Here is an 11,436-nt window from a genome sequence, read left to right on the forward strand (position 1 = left end):
CCACACTCCAGCTGGGACTCAAGACTGGACCACAGGGGTGCGCAAACAAAGCCCTCACTCTTGTCCATCTGCACTGACTGAGCTACTCCCAGATCTGAATCAGGAGGGAGAGGGAGAAAAACTCAGCAGCTATAAAAGCACTGCCGCACAAGGAAAGGGAACAGCATTCAGGAGACTCAGTGCAGAGGAACAACCCTCTGAAGACAACCTGCCACAGAATCCAGAAAAACTGCAAATGTGTGCCTGAAAAACATGGTGAGATTTCTGTAGCAGACTAAACTTCATTAAAAAAAAAAAACCTATTGATATAATTTCTCCTGATATAATCTGTCAGATAAAATATAATACACATGATTTTAAGCATATGCTGAGCTTGCAGAGAAGTACAGGGAATTCCCAGGGGCTGAACACCAAAATCTGGGAGCCAGAGTGGTAAGCTGATTGTGAGCTGCAGCTTCCCAGGGCAGCTGCCCATGTTGGAAACACGAAGGCTGGGGATTTTATGGCCGCAAGGGGCTCAGAAGACAAGGCTTTGCAAAGTGGAAAATTGGAACCAAGATGCCTGCCAAAAGTAAAAAACTACAGAGCTACAACCTTCTTGGAAGTGTGGACTAGAAAATCTTTGCCCTGGCAAAGGGAGGTGACAAGGAAACTTGAGTGCCTTGGCTTAGACTCTGGGTGTGAAAAAAGATTCAGACTTTCTAACAACCCAAGCCTCATGAGAGATTGGAGTCTGAGTTTATGCCATTGGGGTGACTCAGGAAATACTAAGCCAGCAAATGACTCTAAAGTGGTCCTGGTACAGCCCTTGCCAGTGTGGTTCAGTTAGTTGGAGCGTCATCGCATACACCAAAAGGTTGAAGGTTCGATCCCCGGTCAGGGCATATATGGGAGCCAATCAGTCGATGTTTCTTTCTCACATTGATGTTCTCTCTCTCTTTCTCTCCAACTCTCTAATCAATGAACATATTTTTTAAAGATTTTATTTATTTATTTTTAGAGAGATAGGGAGGGAGGGAGATACATCAACTGGTTGCCTCTCGCACACCCACAACTGGGGACCTGACCCACAACCCAAACATGTGCCCTGACGGGGAATCAAACTGGTGACCTTTCTGGTTCATAGGCCAGCACTCAGTCCACTAAGCCACACCAGCCAGGGCTCAGTGCACATATTTTTAAAAAATTTAAGGTTGTCCTGGTACAGAGTACCTGGCAGAGCCAGTGCAGCCCACTGTGCAGGGCTGTGCTGTCTTCCCAGCCCTCCCGCATGCCCACTGAACATACGCTCACAATCCAAAATTTAATACACAAAGCAAAAGCTAACAAAAGCCAGGAGAAAACAAACTTTAGGTACTGGAATTGTTCAATGCAAAATATGAAATGCTTATCTTTCAGTTTTAAAGAAATAAGGTTGAATTAAAAACAGGAGCAAAGAACACAATATTATCAAGAAAAAAAAGACTAGTTTGAAAAGATCTAATCAGAAATTCTAAAATGGAAAATCTCATTACTGAAATTAAAATTCAACGGATATTTTAAACAAAAGATTAAGCAAAACTGACAGGAAATTGGAAAACTAGAAGACAGATCTGAAAAGATTACCCAGAGGTGAAAAAAGAAAAAGATTGGTTAAGATCCACAAAGGAGGTTAACTAGGCCAAATACCTAGAATCGTGCCTGGCATAGGGCTCAATAAATATTTGCTGAATAGGTAAGAGACAAAGAGGCCCTGGCTGGGTAGTTCAGTTGGTTAGAGTGTTGTCCTGATACACCAAGGTTTTGGGTTTTATCCCCCATCAGGGCACATACAAGAATCAGCCAGTGAATGCATATGTAAGTGGGACAACAAATTGATGTCTCTCTCTCTCTCACACACACACACTAAAATCAAATTAAAAAAAAATTTTTTTAATAAGAGACAAAGAATGAAAGAAAGGTTTATATGTGTCTAATTGAGTTCCAAAAGAAAATAGAGAGAATTGAAAAATTACTTAAAGAGGAAAAACCTGATAAATTTTCAGAACTGATAAAGATATAAACATGAAATACAAAGAATCATGAGCATTCTAAATCCACACAGGTACATTTTCATTAAATTTACAGAATACCAAAGACAAAGGTTCAAGCAGAACTCACAGGATATAATCATAAGAGCAATTGTATTTTTGTCTCCCCATTTGTCACAAAACCTGTTCAAGTGGGGGTGTTCCTGCCCCTGCCCCACACGTGAGCTTGGACAGACCCCTGAACCTCAGCAGGCATTCAAAGGTAAGAGAGTACCAAGGTCACTTTGATTGCAAGCATAGTCTCAATTCACAACTTAAAATGTTGGACACCTGTCCACTGTGTCCTTCAACTTCGAGGAAAGCATCATAAACTCTCCTAGGGGTCTTCTTAAAGCCCCTTCTACAAGGCTTCAGTCAGGAGACAGCAGTCCAACCCCCAAGGTGGGACTCAGCTCTCTCCAAGCCAGTGGTTCTCAACTGTACCCAAGTTTCCCCCTAGGGGACATTTCCAATGTCTTCAGACACTTTGGGTGGTCACAACTGGGGGGATGCTACTGGCATCTAGTGGGTAGAGACTAGGGAGGGATGCTGCTAAGTGGCCTGCAATATGCAGGAGAGACCCCCGGAACAGTCAATGGCCTGGCCCAGAAGGTCAGCAGGGCCGCAGTTGGGAAATGCTGCGCCAAAGCAGCACCCTCTGATTCTTGCTCATCTGCCATGCCTGGGGCCCCCTTTACACCCCCGAGGGGGTGACCTGCCCAACAGTCATCATCCGGAGGCAGTACTATGCAGTGGATGAGACCCAAGTTCCACCTCTGACTCACTCACCCACCTGTGGCCCTGGGCAAGGCCTCAGTGTCCTCATCTGTAAAGTGAGGAGCATGATCCCCAGGTGGGGGTGGGGGTGGGGGTCCCAGAGGGAAATGTTGGGAATCATGAGTGGGCAGTGGGTCTGTCCTCCTGGGATGCGGTTGGGCAGGTCCGTCCTTGGGATGATTAGGTAGAGCCTGGAGCATCAGGGTTCAGGGGGGGGCTGCAGCAAGGAGCGGGGTGTGCTCATGGCCCCTCTGCCCTTGGAGAGCGACACCTTGGGACCTGAAAGGCAGCTGATCAGTCTTAAGAATGGGACGGTCCAGATTTGAATTCCAGCTCAGCCACTTACCTGATTTGTGACCTTCACCAGACACCTACACTTCCCTGAGCCCCCCGCTCCCACCTCCTGTGTGGCCTGGACAGTGAAATACACTCATGGGGTTGTTGTGGCCATCAAATGCCACATTGTCTCCCCGCAGCACAGGGTCTATCTCCCAGAGGGTGGCTTGTCTCAGACAGTGGGATCTGTCTCATCCCACTTCCCTCCTTTGCTCTGCTTGCCTGGGGAGACATCAGTCAGGTCATCTACGTCAATTGGAGGCCTTGGCCTTCTCCTCCTGAGGGAACTGGGGGTGAAGCTGGAGGGTGGAGCTGGCACCCAGGCTCTATGGCGACTCCTCAGGAAGCTTCGCTGGTGATGCTTCCCACTCACCACCAGGTGTCACACTCAGCCTTCTCACCGCTGTGTATCAAGCCACCATCCACGAATGCAGAGGGAGACAGACAGCCACAGCGCAGGTGGAGCCTGGCCAAGTTGACAGGCCAGAACCAGGTAGGGACCCAGACATCCCAGTTCTCTGCCCCTGTGGCCTCCCAGACTTGGTTCCGGCCTCTACATGTGTATCATCTGGGACAGGCCAAATGGGGGTGGATATGCACTCCATCACTAGAACCCCACTGACCGGATTTGACCAGTCTCCTGCCCCCCTCATCGTGATGGCCTCCCCACCCTGCAGGACCTCAGGCCTTAATGAGCCCCTCCTGACTCCAGGCTCTGCTCCTCTATGTGGAGCTGCCTCCTGGGCTTGGGTCTCTGTCCTAAAATCTATCTTCGCCTCCCTTGCCAACCCCACCTCTGGGCACTCACCTTGGCCCCTCTCCTACTGCCCGAGAGTGGCAGAAAATGTCATAAGACTGAAGTTTGCATTCCAATGTAGATTCAGCAGGCAACATGGGATAGAGCAAATAACCAAAAAGACTTACTTCTAGAATCTTCTCTGGAACCTTGAGCAAAGCTTTCTATTCTTTCCCTCAAGCAAACTATTAGCAGGAAGAACCTGCTATCTCATCAGCTGCCCCAACATCCACCTAGACCCCACTTACAGTCTCCCTCCCTTTGCAGAGGCCGCCCTTCCCTCTGACCCACGCAGACAGCTTGGGATCTGATTTTCCAGAAGCCAGGAGCCTGAAATTTACCAAGGACATCTTTATTTTTCCCCTGGCTGGGTGCACATCCCTGGACTTCATTGTGTCCTGGACCCCTTAGGGTATCCACATCCCCCTTCTCTTGGCTCAGCCTCCATATCCGGGCTCAAATCCAACACCCTCAGAGAAGCCATTCCAAGTGAACACACACACACACACACACACACGCAAACCGTTTTCCTCTCCCCTGTGCTCTTCCACCCCCTCATGGCAGGCATCAGAGTCTGAAGAGACAGGTACCGTGTTTGGCTCACCCATAACCCTAGCTTTTAGCTCAGGGTCTGGCATATAGCAGGTTCTCAATAAACAGTTGTCAGCAGGATCTATTCCCCTACACACACACACACACACACACACACACACACACACACACAGGCCTAAACTTCTAATCTTGCCCTCCTCTTTGCCATCTTCTCTGAGTTCCAAACAGTCCCAGATTTGTACTCCATTCTAAGAAAAAGTTCCTTCTCCTATAGTCTTTTACAAGTCACTTAACTGTCTTCATTTTTTTTGTTTTTTTTTGTAATTTGAGTTTACTTGACCATCTGTATCTGTATGTTCAAGCTTTTTGTTATTGTTTCCTTTAAAATAGATTTTCTCCAAATTGTCTTTAAAGTCTACTTCTTGTTTAGAAGATAAACATAACTCTCTTCATCCTTCATGTCAGTGTTTCAGGCCTGGTGCTGTCCTCCTGACGCTCTTCATCTCGTGGGTGGTCGTCTGCATCTCCTTAAACTCTTACATCTTTAACTTTCATATGTTTAATCCTTTAATCTCAGACTTTAAGCTTTGATCTTCTAACTTAAATTACATTCATGTTGTCACTTTATTTTATCAATATTTTAAGCCTCTTAACTTTCATCTCTTGTTGAAGGTAATTTTTAAGCCCAGCTTCCTGGTTTTTCACTTTAATTTTGTATCTGCTAATTTCAACTTTGTGTTATATTTTAGTTCTCCTTATGTTTATATTTTAAAGTCACTGCGTCATTGGTCCTAGTCTTTTAATTTTTTCATAGTAAAAACTGTTTCATTATTTAAAAAGAAAATTCTTGATTTTAAGTCTTTGCTGGCTCTTGATTTTCTCTGTTTCAAGTCCTTATTTTTCTCAGTTATTACTTCTTAATCTTCCAGGCATTCAGTCCTCACACATGCAATGGTGTTCAGTGATCACCATCAACCTTGTTTCACAGATGAGCAAATGAGAGCTGAGGCAGGTAAGTACCCTTGATTTACTAGAATCTCATGCCACCCAGGCTTTCTCCAAACACCTGCATGTTTTAGAATCTGTGGTCTCTAACACCCATGGCCATTGAGTCAGGGCAGACTATGCCATGAGAATGCCAGAAACCTAGAGGGGAGACTGGGCATAAGGTCCCACCCATGTCCCCATTCTCTGGAGGGACCCTGGTCTGAGCTGATGCTGGAGTCCTGAGCACTGGCACGAGGGAGGACAGGAGGGTGTCCACACCAGGCCACTGGCCCCCCTTTACTCCAGGATGCCCTGACATACTGATTTCTTGGATGGTCTGGTCCTGTTCTCTGAAAAGTTTTGTGATAGCTGGGCCACCATGTTGCAGAACTCCAAGGGTGCCATTCACGTAGCACTATGCTGTGACACTGTGCGTGGACTCTCCTAATGAGCTTAGGTCAAGGTGCAGTTGACTCTTGCAGAGTTTATCCTAAACAGGGCTCATCTTTGGAGTCACCTGTGATTGGTTTATATGTGGGCTCATGATCCGGGCCAGCCAGTTAGATACCTTGTCCCAGCACTTTCCTGCCAGCACCAACACCAGTCACCAGCATCCCTAGAATATTCATCTGTCAAACTTGTTCGGCTCTTTCCTACCCTCCCCCTGCCCCAGGTATAAAGTACAAAAAACTAGTAGACAGTGGGGAAAAAACAGTGCATACTGTAGGAGTCCATGTTTCTGGGGAATAAAACAGGCAATGGTGATCCATGCTGTTGGAAGTCCAGGTGCTTTTTCTCCAGGGTGATGGCTAACAGGGGGTATGAGGGGACTTCTGGGGACCTGGCACATTCTATTTCCGGGCCTGGGAGCCACTTACATGGAGCTGTTAAATTTATGAAACCCAACCTGCCACATTATGATTTGTGTACTTTTCTGTATGTAATACCTCAAAAAAAGTTCTTTTTAAAAAAAAAAACGAAGCACTCATCTGCAGGCAGAGGATATGACTTTTCCAAGGCCTGGACCAGGCCTGGCCTGCCTGCTAATTGTCACCATCAGAGAGCTCAGACCCACCATCCCAGGTCATAACTGGGAAATACTCAGGTTTTACAGACTTTTAGGGAATGGCCCACTGAATTCCCCAGGCTTGATTTAGAGCCAATTTATCATACAGGGCTTGCCAGGCAGCCATATGCTCACATCCACACACCTATGACACCTCCCTGCATGCTCTTCTTTGTTCCCCTTTCATTTTTAAACAACTTTCTTGATATAAAATTCATATACCATGTAAGTCAAAGGTTTTTCATTTAGCTACAGAGCTGGGCAAAACATAACAATCAATTTTAGGACATTTTCATCACCCTCAAAAGAAACCCTGTGCTCCTAAGCCATCACCCACCAATCCTTCCGCCAATCCCAGGAACAGCTCTGTTTACCTGGTGATGATGTGCTTTTATCTTTTAGATAGAAATTTATCACATTCCCCTCTGTATATCAGTTGCCAAAAGTTTAAATAGAAAATATGAGGCTCACCTCCCACAATTACACCTGCCCTCACCTCTGGCTTCATCTTATTTTCTTGACCTTATTCTTCCTAATTTCCGTACTTGTTTTTAATTCTATTTTATCTTCACATATATAACTTGAAAAACCCACAGCAGGATTTGATTAGGGTGGCACTGAATTTATAGATTGATCCAGGGAAGAATTATCTTCCCATCCTTGAACATGGTATGCCTTTTTATTTATTTAAGCATTTTTAAAAACTTATATTCCTAAGTTAGTTTTACAATGTTATCTATAAAGGTCTTGAGCAAGTTTTAATAAATGTATTCCAAAATACCTTCTATTTTGTTTTGGACTATTCAATAAATGATGCTAGGGTTAGTTGTACACTACATATGGAAAAAGAATAAAATTAGCCCTGGCTGGTGTGGCTCAGTGAATTGAGCGCCGGCCTGTGGACCGAAGGGTTGCTGGTTCAATTTCCTGTTGGAGCACACGCCTGGGTTGCGAGCCAGATCCCCAGTTGGGGGCATGCGAGAGGCAACCACATATTGATGTTTCTTTCCCTCTCTTTCTCCCTCCCTTCCCCTCTCTCTAAAAATAAATAAATAAAATCTTTTAAAAAGAGAATACACTTAGATTCCCACCTCCCACATAAGAAAAATAAATTCCAGATGCATTAAAGAACTGTGTGTGAAAAGTAAAGTTGTGAAACTGTTAAAAGAAAATGGAAAATAAGAAAGTGCATTAGACAGGAAAACCCAAAGCAATAATGACTGAAGTAAGCACTCTCTTATGTATGACCATTCTGGGGGCAGGCAACAGCAGCCACAGCAACAAAAATGAAAAACTCTTATGACTAATTATAATGATAGTAAGAAATAGGCTTCTAACTTTCTGCCCTGTCATTACCCAGCATATTGCTTTCATAGTAAAGTTACCTCAAAGTCCAAGATGACTGCTGGAGCTCCAGCTGTCACATTTACCCTCTAGATGGCAGACTGAAGAAGATCAAGGAGGGAAATGTCCTAGAAGTCCCACAAAGCACTTTTATTATTTACATTTAATTGGTCAGATGCTTGTCTAATGACCACACCCAGCTGGAAAGGAAATGTAGTGTTCTAGCCAGGTGGCAATATGGCTAGCTAACCTGGAATTTTGTTACTAAGGAAGATGAGTAGAGTGGATATTGGATGCCACCCACAGAATTGGCCATAGAAAGTTTTTCTGAAAAAAGATACAAAAAGCACAAATGATTTTTTAAAAATAATTGACAAATGTGACTAAATTAAAATTAAAACTTCTAATAAATACAGTATTTGAATCTCTTAATAAATATTGAAAGTAAAATGAAAGAATTCTGAGTTGGGGGAAACATTTGCCATGCATATAACTGACCAAGAATTAGGATCTAGCAAATATAAAGAATTCTTACAAATCAATAAGAAAAAGATAAAAACCCAGTACATGAAACTTACCCTCATGCACCCAACAGAGACGGGAGAGGATAGTTACGGTCTGGGCAGGAGTGCCAGACAAGCAAGCAGTGTTAACACTGTGCCTCAGTGTGCACAACAGGAGGCTGAAGTTCTGACCTTAAGGACCAAGCCCCGGCAATGAATGGGTCAATGTAACTTCAGAAGACACAGGATGACCCCCAATGACATGAGTGTTAAAAGTGGCTTTAGCCCTGACCAGTGTGGCTCAGTTGGTTGGGTGTCATCCTGCAAAGCAAAAGGTCGCCATTTCGATTCCTGGTCAGGGAGCATGTCTGGGTTGTGGGTTCAGTCCCCAGATGGGGTGTGTACAAGATACAACCAATCAATATTTCTCTCCCTCTCTCTAAAAATAAATTTAAAAAATACATTTACAAAATGTTTTTAAGTGGCTTTAAATCCTGTCTGAAGCAAGATGCAGTCCAGACCACTGAATAATGAAGGGTGAAGATGCCGCTGTTTCCCACACACCCTCACATCTGGGGCATCTCAGCCCAAACAGCTACAGACGCCCCCTCCCCCGGGGCTCCTGCAGCTCTGCCCTCTTGGGCTGCTTCTCTCCTCTTGTCTGCAATGCCTCTTCCTCTTCCTGACCGAGCCAACCCCAGAGAAACAGGAAATTCTGGCTGTCTCCACTCGGAGTCCCCATAGATTTGGGTGCAAGTGATGGGGGGATGGTCCTAGGATGCTGTGAGGGGTGGGACAAGAAGGTAAGTCAGTGAAGAATGTGTTAGTGAGCAGGTGACTTGGAGGCTCTGTCCTGTTGGGGACCCTCTGGAAGCTGAGGACAACATTCCTCAGGATTGTCCCCCCTCAATGGGGGAAGCAGGAGGGCTAGGCCACCAGTTCCCACCCCTCAACATTGAGGGTCCCCCAGGGCATTCAGGCACTCACCTGGAACCAGCCATCACCCTCAGGCAGAGTCACAGGAAGCTGTTGGCAGGTGACTTTGGGTTGTCCATGGGCATATGGGAAGGACACCAACAGCCTCAGCCACGTGGGTAAAAGTGACACACACTGTGCCATGTCCCCTCCAACATTACAGTTGAGCCCCTCCCCCACCTCAGAGTCCTTCCCCGTAGGTCTGCCACTTCCCTTTGCTGCCTTTTCTCCCATGTTTGGATCAAGCAGGACAGCTCACTGTCGTCGTGTCTCCTGTGTCGTGCTCAGGCTTCCCCTCCTCTAGTCTGGCCTCATGCTCCTTCCATCGCTCACGTCAAGCGCAGACACTAGCGTCTCTCCCAACCCCTCTCAGATCCCCACAGCCTGCTACTTGCTGTCCTCAGAGCATCGACCTAAGTAGCTGGTATTTTTCCTAGATGTGTCCGTCTTCCCACTAAACTTAGGTCTCAAGGGGACAGAGATGGTCAGCGCTGCTTCCTCTGCGGGTCCTGGGGTCCATCACTGCCCGCTGCACATAGCAGATGCTCCATAAATTGCTTGTGAATTCTCATTTTCCAGATGAGGAGACATGGACCTGAGAAGCAAGTGACCTAAGTCCCCAGATGCTTTACTGAGCACCAACAGTAAACTCAGCCCAGTGGGATAGAACTTATTGGCCAAAAGGTGACAACATAGACTCTGCCCCTGGGGTGCATCCAGTCCGGCTGGGGAAAGGGTGACCAGGCACTCATTCACATGTCCAGCACACATGGAGTTCCTGCCATATGTGGGAAGTGCAGGCATTTGGGGACAGCCAGCCCTGGTTGCTAAGCCACACATGGTACTAGGAGGCAGGAAGGCCAAGAGCAGAGGGGATTCCATCCCTGCCCTCAGTGAAGCCTCAGTCTGGTGAGGAGACCAGAGAATCCTGGGAGAAGAGGGCTGCCTTACGGGATCAGGTAACGGTGGGCAGCAGGCACAGCAAGGAACAAAGTTGCTCAAAGGATCGAGAGATCTGGGAAGAATTCTTGGGGCTGAGACCTGGGGGACAAAAAGGAAAACTTTTCTGACTGTACCAGCCTTAGGGACTGTGGCCCTGGCTTGCCTCACTTTTCCTTTCATCATTTTCCCATGGGGGGCTTGTGTGTGTCTGGTCTCCCCAGATAACCTGGGAGCCCATAGAGCTCAGGAGACCCTACTGGTTGAGATGGTAAGACTGGGTCTAATTCTGCCACCAAAGCCCTGAGTGAAATCAGGAAAATCCCTCCCTTTCTCTGGGTCTCAGTTTTCTCGTCTATTAAATGCGTCCACCTTCACAAGTGTGCTGGGAGGAAAGGAGACTGTGTGTTGCTTCTGAGCCTGGAGTGAGCAGAGCTTCTTAGAGGTCATGCTGTCAGCCCCCTCATTTCAAAAGTGGGGAAACTGAGGCCCGGAGAGGCCAGGGACCCACCCAAGAGCATTCAGTCAAGCTCAGTAAGTCCCTGTCTGGGTGGGATTTGGCTTTCAAGACGCCGGGTCCCTCCAGAGTGTGGGGGTCCCTGCTTGGGGGTGTGTGCTGCCTTCTTTGGCATCTTGGAAATGTTAATTGAAGGAAATTATGCAAAAGAGCCAGATTGGAGATGCTCATTTGAATCTGAACAAGGTGCTACATTAAAAATAGCAGGCGGAAAGAGGTAACTTTGGGAGCGGAGGGAAGCTGTCAGGCCCTATGCCTTAAGCAGGTCCAGGCTCCTGGTGGGGTGACCAGGCCTCAGAGTCAGATCCTGGACCCCGGCTCCAACCGCTGGGGACCTCTGCTGCAGTCCTGCTCCCACTAGTCCCTTTCATACACTGGACACCCGAGCAGTGATTCTCACAGTCAGATCTGACCACATTGCTCCTCTGTAGATACCTGCGAGGCTGCCGGTTGCCCGCAGGATAAAGTTGAGCTCTTAGCCCTGCGCTCAGGCCCATCCCGCCTGGTCTCCTCACCTTCCACCATGTCCTGAGAGCTCCCGTTTCTCTAGCTAAGGCAATACCCGTTCTGATCAGCCTGGCCTTGCTCCGACTCTG

Source organism: Furipterus horrens, unplaced genomic scaffold, assembly GCF_987537825.1.
Source record: "Furipterus horrens unplaced genomic scaffold, mFurHor1.1.pri manual_scaffold_5, whole genome shotgun sequence".
In the NCBI taxonomy this organism is placed as follows: Eukaryota; Metazoa; Chordata; class Mammalia; order Chiroptera; family Furipteridae; genus Furipterus; species Furipterus horrens.